This window comes from Anopheles funestus, chromosome 3RL (assembly GCF_943734845.2).
Source record: "Anopheles funestus chromosome 3RL, idAnoFuneDA-416_04, whole genome shotgun sequence".
In the NCBI taxonomy this organism is placed as follows: Eukaryota; Metazoa; Arthropoda; class Insecta; order Diptera; family Culicidae; genus Anopheles; species Anopheles funestus.
In genome coordinates, this window is record NC_064599.1 from 78,608,020 (window position 1) to 78,619,111 (window position 11,092).

The 11,092-nt window shown below is 34.4% G+C and overlaps 2 long non-coding RNA genes across 6 annotated transcripts in view; both read left to right on the forward strand.

Moving 5' to 3' along the window:
- Nucleotides 1–1,381: 1,381 nt before the first annotated feature.
- LOC125767425 (uncharacterized) lies at nt 1,382–3,903 on the forward strand. The gene is made up of 3 exons (XR_007418779.1): nt 1,382–1,796; nt 2,702–2,891; nt 3,798–3,903. It is a non-coding gene; the product is annotated as an uncharacterized LOC125767425 (long non-coding RNA).
- Nucleotides 3,904–7,200: 3,297 nt separating this feature from the next.
- The window catches only part of LOC125767424 (uncharacterized), a 40,834-nt gene continuing 36,942 nt past the window's right edge, over nt 7,201–11,092 (forward strand). For all 5 annotated transcript variants that reach the window (XR_007418776.1, XR_007418777.1, XR_007418774.1 and 2 more), the window contains exon 1: nt 7,201–7,892. This is a non-coding gene — a long non-coding RNA (uncharacterized LOC125767424). The remainder of the gene's footprint in view (nt 7,893–11,092) is intronic.

Consider the following 11,092-nt stretch of genomic DNA (forward strand, 5'->3'; position numbering starts at 1 on the left):
GCCTTATGAAATTTTCAAATTTATAGATTTTTTACATTTTTTTATTATTTTTCACTCTTTTTTTTGTTTAAAGCATTGTTTGAGTGAAAACAAACTCATTGCAACCAATTGGCATTAAAATAAATCAATTTAAATTTTTTTGCAAAATTTCTCAAAAAAATGGCAAGGGGTACCCCTTATGAAATTTTCGAGTTGAAAATTTTTTGAAATTTTTTTTTTCATTTTTTATTCTTTTTTTAATTTACTGGATTATTTGAGTGAAAATAAACTCATTGCAACAAATTCCCATTAAAATATATCACATTTATAAATTTTGCTACATTGGTGAAAAATGAGGAAAATTTTACATTTTTTCAAACAGGGTAAGGAACTTGGTTCCGCGAATAACTTCTGGCACAGACATCTGAGGGCATGGCCGTCCAAGAAGAAAATGTAGCCATTGGTGGCATCTATCGACCACAAGTTAAAGATTGGCGATCCGTTGGATACCGACCGAGTTATAGGTAAAACTTGGTGCAAAAATTAGGAAAATTTTACATTTTCTCAAACAGGGTAAGGAACTTGGTTCCTCGAATAACTTCTGGCACAGACATCTGAGGGCATGGCCGTCCAAGAAGAAAATGTAGCCATTGGTGTCATCTATCGACCACAAGTTAAAGATTGGCGATGTGTTGGATACCGACCGAGTTATAGGTAACAGTTGGTGCAAAAATGAGGAAAATTTTACATTTTCTCAAACAGGGTAAGGAACTTGTTTCCTCGAATAACTTCTGGCACAGACATCTGAGGGCATGGCCGTCCAAGTAGAAAATGTAGCCATTGGTGTCATCTATCGACTACAAGTTAAAGATTGGCGATTTGTTGGATACCGACCGAGTTATAGGTAAAAGATGGTTCAAAAATGAGGAAAATTTTACATTATCTCAAACAGGGTAAGGAACTTGTTTCCTTGAATAACTTCTGGCACAGACATCTGAGGGCATGGCCGTTCATGAAGAAAATGTAGCCAATGGTGCCATCTATTGACCACAAGTTAAAGATTGGCGATCCGTTGGGTACCGACCGAGTTATAGGCAAAACTTGGTGCAAAAATGGGCCTTATGAAATTTTCAAATTTATAGATTTTTTACATTTTTTTATTATTTTTCACTCTTTTTTTTGTTTAAAGCATTGTTTGAGTGAAAACAAACTCATTGCAACCAATTGGCATTAAAATAAATCAATTTAAATTTTTTTGCAAAATTTCTCAAAAAAATGGCAAGGGAAATTTTCGGAAATTTTTTGAAATTTTCGAGTTGAAAATTTTTTGAATTTTTTTTTTTCATTTTTTATTCTTTTTTTAATTTACAGGATTATTTGAGTGAAAATAAACTCATTGCAACAAATTCCCATTAAAATATATCACATTTATAAATTTTGCTACATTGGTGAAAAATGAGGAAAATTTTACATTTTTTCAAACAGGGTAAGGAACTTGGTTCCGCGAATAACTTCTGGCACAGACATCTGAGGGCATGGCCGTCCAAGAAGAAAATGTAGCCATTGGTGCCATCTATCGACCACAAGTTAAAGATTGGCGATCCGTTGGATACCGACCGAGTTATAGGTAAAACTTGGTGCAAAAATTAGGAAAATTTTACATTTTCTCAAACAGGGTAAGGAACTTGGTTCCTCGAATAACTTCTGGCACAGACATCTGAGGGCATGGCCGTCCAAGAAGAAAATGTAGCCATTGGTGTCATCTATTGACCACAAGTTAAAGATTGGCGATTTGTTGGATACCGACCGAGTTATAGGTAACAGTTGGTTCAAAAATGAGGAAAATTTTACATTTTCTCAAACAGGGTAAGGAACTTGTTTCCTCGAATAACTTCTGGCACAGACATCTGAGGGCATGGCCGTCCAAAAAGAAAATGTAGCCATTGGTGTCATCTATCGACTACAAGTTAAAGATTGGCGATTTGTTGGATACCGACCGAGTTATAGGTAAAAGATGGTTCAAAAATGAGGAAAATTTTACATTATCTCAAACAGGGTAAGGAACTTGTTTCCTTGAATAACTTCTGGCACAGACATCTGAGGGCATGGCCGTTCATGAAGAAAATGTAGCCAATGGTGCCATCTATTGACCACAAGTTAAAGATTGGCGATCCGTTGGGTACCGACCGAGTTATAGGCAAAACTTGGTGCAAAAATGGGCCTTATGAAATTTTCAAATTTATAGATTTTTTACATTTTTTTATTATTTTTCACTCTTTTTTTTGTTTAAAGCATTGTTTGAGTGAAAACAAACTCATTGCAACCAATTGGCATTAAAATAAATCAATTTAAATTTTTTTGCAAAATTTCTCAAAAAAATGGCAAGGGGTACCCCTTATGAAATTTTCGAGTTGAAAATTTTTTGAATTTTTTTTTTTCATTTTTTATTCTTTTTTTAATTTACAGGATTATTTGAGTGAAAATAAACTCATTGCAACAAATTCCCACTAAAATATATCACATTTATAAATTTTGCTACATTGGTGAAAAATGAGGAAAATTTTACATATTTTCAAACAGGGTAAGGAACTTGGTTCCTCGAATAACTTCTGGCACAGACATCTGAGGGCATGCCCGTCCAAGAAGAAAATGTAGCCATTGGTGCCATCTATCGACCACAAGTTAAAGATTGGTGATCCGTTGGATACCGACCGAGTTATAGGTAAAAGTTGGTGCAAAAATTAGGAAAATTTTACATTTTCTCAAACAGGGTAAGGAACTTGTTTCCTCGAATAACTTCTGGCACAGACATCTGAGGGCATGGCCGTCCAAGAAGAAAATGTAGCCATTGGTGCCATCTATCGACCACAAGTTAAAGATTGGCGATCCGTTGGATACCGACCGAGTTATAGGTAAAAGATGGTTCAAAAATGAGGAAAATTTTACATTATCTCAAACAGGGTAAGGAACTTGGTTCCTCGAATAACTTCTGGCACAGACATCTGAGGGCATGGCCGTTCATGAAGAAAATGTAGCCATTGGTGTCATCTATCGACTACAAGTTAAAGATTGGCGATTTGTTGGATACCGACCGAGTTATAGGTAAAAGATGGTTCAAAAATGAGGAAAATTTTACATTATCTCAAACAGGGTAAGGAACTTGTTTCCTTGAATAACTTCTGGCACAGACATCTGAGGGCATGGCCGTTCATGAAGAAAATGTAGCCATTGGTGCCATCTATTGACCACAAGTTAAAGATTGGCGATGCGTTGGGTACCGACCGAGTTATAGGCAAAACTTGGTGCAAAAATGGGCCTTATGAAATTTTCAAATTTATAGATTTTTTACATTTTTTTATTATTTTTCACTCTTTTTTTTGTTTAAAGCATTGGTTGAGTGAAAACAAACTCATTGCAACAAATTGGCATTAAAATAAATCAATTTAAATTTTTTTGCAAAATTTCTCAAAAAAAATGGCAAGGGGTACCCCTTATGAAATTTTCGAGTTGAAAATTTTTTGAAATTTTTTTTCTCATTTTTTATTCTTTTTTTAATTTACAGGATTATTTGAGTGAAAATAAACTCATTGCAACAAATTCCCATTAAAATATATCACATTTATAAATTTTGCTACATTGGTGAAAAATGAGGAAAATTTTACATTTTCTCAAACAGGGTAAGGAACTTGGTTCCTCGAATAACTTCTGGCACAGACATCTGAGGGCATGGCCGTCCAAGAAGAAAATGTAGCCATTGGTGGCATCTATCGACCACAAGTTAAAGATTGGCGATCCGTTGGATACCGACCGAGTTATAGGTAAAAGTTGGTGCAAAAATGAGGAAAATTTTACATTTTCTCAAACAGGGTAAGGAACTTGGTTCCTCGAATAACTTCTGGCACAGACATCTGAGGGCATGGCCGTTCATGAAGAAAATGTAGCCTATGTAGTTATAGGTAAAAGATGGTTCAAAAATGAGGAAAATTTTACATTATCTCAAACAGGGTAAGGAACTTGTTTCCTTGAATAACTTCTGGCACAGACATCTGAGGGCATGGCCGTTCATGAAGAAAATGTAGCCAATGGTGCCATCTATTGACCACAAGTTAAAGATTGGCGATCCGTTGGGTACCGACCGAGTTATAGGCAAAACTTGGTGCAAAAATGGGCCTTATGAAATTTTTAAATTTATAGATTTTTTACATTTTTTTATTATTTTTCACTCTTTTTTTTGTTTAAAGCATTGTTTGAGTGAAAACAAACTCATTGCAACCAATTGGCATTAAAATAAATCAATTTAAATTTTTTTGCAAAATTTCTCAAAAAAATGGCAAGGGGTACCCCTTATGAAATTTTCGAGTTGAAAATTTTTTGAATTTTTTTTTTTCATTTTTTATTCTTTTTTTAATTTACAGGATTATTTGAGTGAAAATAAACTCATTGCAACAAATTCCCACTAAATATATCACATTTATAAATTTTGCTACATTGGTGAAAAATGAGGAAAATTTTACATTTTTTCAAACAGGGTAAGGAACTTGGTTCCTCGAATAACTTCTGGCACAGACATCTGAGGGCATGGCCGTCCAAGAAGAAAATGTAGCCATTGGTGCCATCTATCGACCACAAGTTAAAGATTGGCGATCCGTTGGATACCGACCGAGTTATAGGTAAAAGTTGGTGCAAAAATTAGGAAAATTTTACATTTTCTCAAACAGGGTAAGGAACTTGTTTCCTCGAATAACTTCTGGCACAGACATCTGAGGGCATGGCCGTCCAAGAAGAAAATGTAGCCATTGGTGTCATCTATCGACCACAAGTTAAAGATTGGCGATCCGTTGGATACCGACCGAGTTATAGGTAAAAGATGGTTCAAAAATGAGGAAAATTTTACATTATCTCAAACAGGGTAAGGAACTTGGTTCCTCGAATAACTTCTGGCACAGACATCTGAGGGCATGGCCGTTCATGAAGAAAATGTAGCCATTGGTGCCATCTATTGACCACAAGTTAAAGATTGGCGATTTGTTGGGTACCGACCGAGTTATAAGCAAAACTTGGTGCAAAAATGGGCCTTATGAAATTTTCAAATTTATAGATTTTTTACATTTTTTATTATTTTTCACTCTTTTTTTTGTTTAAAGCATTGGTTGAGTGAAAACAAACTCATTGCAACCAATTGGCCTTAAAATAAATCAATTTAAATTTTTTGGCAAAATTTCTCAAAAAAATGGCAAGGGGTACCCCTTATGAAATTTTCGAGTTGAAAATTTTTTGAAATTTTTTTTTTCATTTTTTATTCTTTTTTTAATTTACAGGATTATTTGAGTGAAAATAAACTCATTGCAACAAATTCCCATTAAAATATATCACATTTATAAATTTTGCTACATTGGTGAAAAATGAGGAAAATTTTACATTTTTTCAAACAGGGTAAGGAACTTGGTTCCGCGAATAACTTCTGGCACAGACATCTGAGGGCATGGCCGTCCAAGAAGAAAATGTAGCCATTGGTGGCATCTATCGACCACAAGTTAAAGATTGGCGATCCGTTGGATACCGACCGAGTTATAGGTAAAAGTTGGTGCAAAAATTAGGAAAATTTTACATTTTCTCAAACAGGGTAAGGAACTTGGTTCCTCGAATAACTTCTGGCACAGACATCTGAGGGCATGGCCGTCCAAGAAGAAAATGTAGCCATTGGTGTCATCTATCGACCACAAGTTAAAGATTGGCGATTTGTTGGATACCGACCGAGTTATAGGTAACAGTTGGTGCAAAAATGAGGAAAATTTTACATTTTCTCAAACAGGGTAAGGAACTTGTTTCCTCGAATAACTTCTGGCACAGACATCTGAGGGCATGGCCGTCCAAGTAGAAAATGTAGCCATTGGTGTCATCTATCGACTACAAGTTAAAGATTGGCGATTTGTTGGATACCGACCGAGTTATAGGTAAAAGATGGTTCAAAAATGAGGAAAATTTTACATTATCTCAAACAGGGTAAGGAACTTGGTTCCTCGAATAACTTCTGGCACAGACATCTGAGGGCATGGCCGTTCATGAAGAAAATGTAGCCATTGGTGCCATCTATTGACCACAAGTTAAAGATTGGCGATTTGTTGGGTACCGACCGAGTTATAAGCAAAACTTGGTGCAAAAATGGGCCTTATGAAATTTTCAAATTTATAGATTTTTTACATTTTTTATTATTTTTCACTCTTTTTTTTGTTTAAAGCATTGGTTGAGTGAAAACAAACTCATTGCAACCAATTGGCCTTAAAATAAATCAATTTAAATTTTTTGGCAAAATTTCTCAAAAAAATGGCAAGGGGTACCCCTTATGAAATTTTCGAGTTGAAAATTTTTTGAAATTTTTTTTTTCATTTTTTATTCTTTTTTTAATTTACAGGATTATTTGAGTGAAAATAAACTCATTGCAACAAATTCCCATTAAAATATATCACATTTATAAATTTTGCTACATTGGTGAAAAATGAGGAAAATTTTACATTTTTTCAAACAGGGTAAGGAACTTGGTTCCGCGAATAACTTCTGGCACAGACATCTGAGGGCATGGCCGTCCAAGAAGAAAATGTAGCCATTGGTGGCATCTATCGACCACAAGTTAAAGATTGGCGATCCGTTGGATACCGACCGAGTTATAGGTAAAAGTTGGTGCAAAAATTAGGAAAATTTTACATTTTCTCAAACAGGGTAAGGAACTTGGTTCCTCGAATAACTTCTGGCACAGACATCTGAGGGCATGGCCGTCCAAGAAGAAAATGTAGCCATTGGTGTCATCTATCGACCACAAGTTAAAGATTGGCGATTTGTTGGATACCGACCGAGTTATAGGTAACAGTTGGTGCAAAAATGAGGAAAATTTTACATTTTCTCAAACAGGGTAAGGAACTTGTTTCCTCGAATAACTTCTGGCACAGACATCTGAGGGCATGGCCGTCCAAGTAGAAAATGTAGCCATTGGTGTCATCTATCGACTACAAGTTAAAGATTGGCGATTTGTTGGATACCGACCGAGTTATAGGTAAAAGATGGTTCAAAAATGAGGAAAATTTTACATTATCTCAAACAGGGTAAGGAACTTGTTTCCTTGAATAACTTCTGGCACAGACATCTGAGGGCATGGCCGTTCATGAAGAAAATGTAGCCATTGGTGCCATCTATTGACCACAAGTTAAAGATTGGCGATGCGTTGGGTACCGACCGAGTTATAGGCAAAACTTGGTGCAAAAATGGGCCTTATGAAATTTTCAAATTTATAGATTTTTTACATTTTTTTATTATTTTTCACTCTTTTTTTTGTTTAAAGCATTGGTTGAGTGAAAACAAACTCATTGCAACAAATTGGCATTAAAATAAATCAATTTAAATTTTTTTGCAAAATTTCTCAAAAAAAATGGCAAGGGGTACCCCTTATGAAATTTTCGAGTTGAAAATTTTTTGAAATTTTTTTTCTCATTTTTTATTCTTTTTTTAATTTACAGGATTATTTGAGTGAAAATAAACTCATTGCAACAAATTCCCATTAAAATATATCACATTTATAAATTTTGCTACATTGGTGAAAAATGAGGAAAATTTTACATTTTCTCAAACAGGGTAAGGAACTTGGTTCCTCGAATAACTTCTGGCACAGACATCTGAGGGCATGGCCGTCCAAGAAGAAAATGTAGCCATTGGTGCCATCTATCGACCACAAGTTAAAGATTGGCGATCCGTTGGATACCGACCGAGTTATAGGTAAAAGTTGGTGCAAAAATGAGGAAAATTTTACATTTTCTCAAACAGGGTAAGGAACTTGGTTCCTCGAATAACTTCTGGCACAGACATCTGAGGGCATGGCCGTTCATGAAGAAAATGTAGCCATTGGTGTCATCTATTGACCACAAGTTAAAGATTGGCGATCCGTTGGGTACCGACCGAGTTATAGGCAAAACTTGGTGCAAAAATGAGGAAAATTTTACATTTTCTCAAACAGGGTAAGGAACTTGGTTCCTCGAATAACTTCTGGCACAGACATCTGAGGGCATGGCCGTCCATTAAGAAAATATAGTCATTGGTGTCATGTATTGACCACAAGTTAAAGATTGGCGATCCGTTGGGTACCGACCGAGTTATAGGCAAACCTTGGTGCAAAAATGAGGAAAATTTTACATTTTCTCAAACAGGGTAAGGAACTTGTTTCCTCGAATAACTTCTGGCACAGACATCTGAGGGCATGGCCGTTCATGAAGAAAATGTAGCCAATGGTGCCATCTATCGACCACAAGTTAAAGATTGGCGATCCGTTGGATACCGACCGAGTTATAGGCAAAACTTGGTGCAAAAATGGGCCTTATGAAATTTTCAAATTTATAGATTTTTTACATTTTTTATTATTTTTCACTCTTTTTTTTGTTTAAAGCATTGGTTGAGTGAAAACTAACTCATTGCAACCAATTGGCATTAAAATAAATCAATTTAAATTTTTTTGCAAAATTTCTCAAAAAAATGGCAAGGGGTACCCCTTATGAAATTTTCAAGTTGAAAATTTTTTGAAATTTTTTTTCTCATTTTTTATTCTTTTTTTAATTTACAGGATTATTTGAGTGAAAATAAACTCATTGCAACAAATTCCCATTAAAATATATCACATTTATAAATTTTGCTACATTGGTGAAAAATGAGGAAAATTTTACATTTTCTCAAACAGGGTAAGGAACTTGTTTCCTCGAATAACTTCTGGCACAGACATCTGAGGGCATGGCCGTCCAAGAAGAAAATGTAGCCATTGGTGTCATCTATCGACCACAAGTTAAAGATTGGCGATTCGTTGGATACCGACCGAGTTATAGGTAAAAGTTGGTGCAAAAATGAGGAAAATTTTACATTTTCTCAAACAGGGTAAGGAACTTGGTTCCTCGAATAACTTCTGGCACAGACATCTGAGGGCATGGCCGTCCATGAAGAAAATATAGTCATTGGTGTCATCTATTGACCACAAGTTAAAGATTGGCGATCCGTTGGATACCGACCGAGTTATAGGCAAAACTTGGTGCAAAAATGAGGAAAATTTTACATTTTCTCAAACAGGGTAAGGAACTTGTTTCCTCGAATAACTTCTGGCACAGACATCTGAGGGCATGGCCGTTCATGAAGAAAATGTAGCCATTGGTGCCATCTATTGACCACAAGTTAAAGATTGGCGATCCGTTGGGTACCGACCGAGTTATAGGCAAAACTTGGTGCAAAAATGGGCCTTATGAAATTTTCAAATTTATAGATTTTTTACATTTTTTTATTATTTTTCACTCTTTTTTTGTTTAAAGCATTGTTTGAGTGAAAACAAACTCATTGCAACAAATTGGCATTAAAATAAATCAATTTAATTTTTTTTGCAAAATTTCTCAAAAAAATGGCAAGGGGTACCCCTTATGAAATTTTCGAGTTGAAAATTTTTTGAAATTTTTTTTCTCATTTTTTATTCTTTTTTTAATTTACAGGATTATTTGAGTGAAAATAAACTCATTGCAACAAATTCCCATTAAAATATATCACATTTATAAATTTTGCTACATTGGTGAAAAAAGAGGAAAATTTTACATTTTTTCAAACAGGGTAAGGAACTTGGTTCCGCGAATAACTTCTGGCACAGACATCTGAGGACATGGCCGTCCAAGAAGAAAATGTAGCCATTGGTGCCATCTATCGACCACAAGTTAACACTAGAACTACCAAGCGTTTTAAGCGTTTTTCGTTTGTGGTTAATTTTTAAACAATTTCGAAGAGTTAGAGTATATTTTATTGTTTATTGCAGATCGTACTATAGAATTTATATGTGAAACGCATGTTTGAACTACCTTAGAATTGTTTAACCCTAAAAAATAATGTGATGAAAATGAAGCGTTCCAGTCAAAATGACTGGTCCGGTAGTTCTAGTGTTAAAGATTGGCGATCCGTTGGATACCGACCGAGTTATAGGTAACAGTTGGTGCAAAAATGAGGAAAATTTTACATTTTCTCAAACAGGGTAAGGAACTTGGTTCCTCGAATAACTTCTGGCACAGACATCTGAGGGCATGGCCGTTCATGAAGAAAATGTAGCCAATGGTGCCATCTATTGACCACAAGTTAAAGATTGGCGATCCGTTTGATACCGACCGAGTTATAGGCAAAACTTGGTGCAAAAATGGGCCTTATGAAATTTGCAAATTTATAGATTTTTTACATTTTTTTATTATTTTTCACTCTTTTTTTTGTTTAAAGCATTGTTTGAGTGAAAACAAACTCATTGCAACCAATTGGTATTAAAATAGATCAGTTTAAATTTTTTTGCAAAATTTCTCAAAAAATGGTAAGCCTTATGAAATTTTCGAGTTGAAAATTTTTTGAAATTTTTTTTCTCATTTTTTATTCTTTTTTTAATTTAAAGCACTATTTCTGTGAAAAGAAACTTATTGCAACAAATTTCCATTAAAATATATCATATTTTTCAATTTTGCTAAATTACTCAAAAAAAAGCTAAGGCTATACTCCTAGGATATTTTCAAAATTTTAGAATTTTTTTAATTTTCTGTAATTTTTTATTCTTTTGTTTTTAAAGCATTATTTGAGTGAAAAGAAACTCATTGCAACCAATTCGCATTAAAATAAATCAATTTATAAAATTTTGTTGAATTTCCCAAAAAAAGCTAAGGCTGTTGCCTTAGGAGATTGGCAAATTTATAGAGTTTGTTTTTGGGAAATGTCCACGAGATGAGATTTTTTTTCCAATTTTCGCCCTTTCTTCTGTTTTAAAAATATTATTTACATTCACAGAATTTTATACAACACGTACGTACTTTAAAAAATAAAAAGGCATTCGATTTTTTTAAACTTTACATCATTTTTTTTTTGTCATTAAATATGACACTCAGCCGATCTATTTTTTGAATTTGTATTTTTTTACCTTGTTATTGCTTCGAATACCGATTTTTCACTGAAAAATAAATGTATAGCGACTTTTTGCAATTTTTATTATATGGAGTTTTTCAATTTTTTTCTGATTCGCGTTCGCAAATGCGACAATTGCTAAGCGTTTAGTGACGGGGTAATGTTATTTTGTTGTCCT